General features: G+C 38.8%; 1 pseudogene; it reads right to left on the reverse strand.

Moving 5' to 3' along the window:
* Nucleotides 1–1,606: 1,606 nt before the first annotated feature.
* On the reverse strand, nt 1,607–2,419 carry LOC112627059 (annotated as a pseudogene).
* Between the last annotated feature and the right edge of the window lie 294 nt (nt 2,420–2,713).

A 2,713-nucleotide genomic window follows, 5' to 3' on the forward strand; every position in this document is an offset into this window, starting at 1 on the left:
GTACACTACTGAGGTGACTGGTGAACTAAAATCTCAGACTTGACCACTATACAACTCACCCATGTAACCGAAAACCACATGTACCCCAAAAGCTACTGAAATAATAAAAGATGATCACATTTTACCATGTTGAGAGCATCTCAGAGGAATGGGGAAGGCAAGAAGTTAGATTTCAGTGGGTTAAAGAGTACATAGCAGCTGAGGCAGAAGAACCAGTAAGTAGATAAGCTTAGAGAAAAATATAAACAATAATATAATTAAATCTAGGGAGCATGCCACATAGCTTTAATTTTTAACACCTTGCTGTACATGCTACAGATCATTTCCCATTTCTTTTCTCTTCCTTTCTTTGCTTGCCTCCTTCTCTTGTGTATCTGTTCCCAACTCCATTCCATTTCCTGTTTGTGGAGAAGAAACCACTCCTGATCTTTTATTTCATGGATGTTTTAAGAATACCAATATGTTTATGGGTACAAACATTTTTTTTTGCATGTTTTTGAAAGTTTTTAAAGTGTCCTTCTGTACTCTGTTTTTGAAATTTACATCTCTTGATAAATATACTAGTAATTCATTTGTAATAACTGAATAGTATGCTATTGACTGAATATAGCCTAATTTATCCAATGCTCTGCTGATAAATAAGTTGCTTCTGATTTTTATACTTTTTTCTTTTTTAATCAATCTTGCTGATATTTTATATTTTAAAGTGTTTCTTTAAAAAATCAGTTTCTATTCTAGTAATCTCTAATATAGCTTTACTTTGTTCCATTTAGTTGTCTTTATTTTTCCACTCTTCCACTTTTTTTTTTTTTTTCAGTGACAAGTGAACATTTATTTTTGTGTCTTCCTATGTGTATATCAAGTCTTTCCAAAACAAGGCCCCAGGCATCTCCAGATTCAGTTATGTCCCTGGGCTTGGTTGACTGCTGCAGGAGTCTTAGGGAGCCTTGTACAAATGCTAGAGTTACTCATTTTACCAACATTAAACCCTGGGATAGATGATGCAGCAAAGCAGGACTCCTTCCTCCATGGAATGTGCTGATTTCAGACGAGGTGGCAGCCAGTGTAGAAAACGCTGGAATGCTTCCTTGGAACTGGATGGTGATGAGAGGTGCTTGCCGTGAACATAAGCTCTTGTCTTTCTTTCTTTCTTTCCATTTATTTATTTATTTATTTATTTATTTATTTATTTATTTATTTTGAGACAGAGTTTCACTCTTGTTGCCCAGGATGGAATGCAATGGGGCGATCTCGGCTTAACTGCAACCTCTGCCTCCTGGGTTCAAGCAATTCTCCTGCCTCAGCCTCCTGAGTAGCTGGGATTACAGGCATGCGCCACCATGCCACCATGCCTGGCTAATTTTTGTATTTTTAGTAGAGACAGGGTTTCTTCAAGGTCAGGCTGGTCTTGAACTCCCGACCTCAGGTGCTGCACCTGCCTCAGCCTCCCAAAGTTCTCAGATTACAGGCGTGAGCCACTGCGCTTGGACAGCTACTGTCTTTTCTTTGACCCTTCCTTTCCAGTTTTTGAAGATAAAGCAGGAAATAATCTTCTCTGAAGATACTTGATAAAAATTCCCCAAAAAGCAAAAACACATGCTTCCATTTAATTCATAAAAATTTGCTGCAGTTTGGCACCTGGTTTCAGCTGGTGGATGAGCTGATTGATGCGTTCACCCCGATAGCCAGGTATGCCCATCTCCCTGAGGAAGCCCACTCTAGTTTTGGTAGCATGAAGGGCCACTGAGAGGCGGAAAGGTTGCAAGAACCATGAGATGTCCTGGAAATGCTCTCCTGGGAAGGCAGTTTCATGAATGAGGTCTTCCAAGCCAATGACACCAACATTCCCCAGATATTCCTCAATCACTGTGTTATCTGTCAGAGGGATGGTCTTATTATTGACCTTGGCTTGTCCACATTTCAAAATGAGTTACCAGACAGACTTCAGATTTGGAAATCCCCAGGTCACATAAGGTTCCACTATACTCAGCATTTTTAGGTTCTGTGGGGCAGCCTGGCAGGTGGTGGGGTGACTTTTACAAAGACACCACTAAAAATTTTCTTTAGGTGAAGCCTTGCAATGGTTCTCTGCACCAGTAAACTCATGCCATCAATCCTTTTGATGCGTACAACAAAGGCCAAGGAATGTTTATCTGGCAATTCCAAGGATGAGGTTTCACATCTAGTCATCTGAGACTCACCTTGTCACGTTTCTGCTGCTAGGAATCATGTAGGAATGATTTCAGTCGCTTAAACCTGAGTCCTTTTCCTTTCTTCCGCTCCTTTTTTTTTGCCAAAAGTGTCTGCTTTGCCTGGGCAGCTTTGGGGATTTGATAAGCTTTTCTCTTTTTTCAGGAGATTCTGGAACTGAAGGGATTTTTCTTTGCTCTTCCTCTGCCATCTTTCTAGTGTTGCAGCTGCTGATCCACTCTTCCAGTTTTCTATTTTCTGTGTCCTTTTTGAATTATGTGAAACCTATTCTTTGCTCAATATGCAAATAATAATCAGTATTTTATTGTAATATACACTTTTCAGACCATAAAAACTCTTCAAATTAATGTTTTATTTGCCTCTCAGCTTTTTACATGTAATATTTCTTTTTGCTTTTAAATATTTTCTGATTTTCACTAAAATTTCTATGTGTGTACGACCATAGCTGTTTAGAAGTATGCTTCTAAATTTTCAAATGAATGTGTTTCCTTTTACCATTATG

Source organism: Theropithecus gelada, chromosome 6 (assembly GCF_003255815.1).
Source record: "Theropithecus gelada isolate Dixy chromosome 6, Tgel_1.0, whole genome shotgun sequence".
NCBI lineage: Eukaryota > Metazoa > Chordata > Mammalia > Primates > Cercopithecidae > Theropithecus > Theropithecus gelada.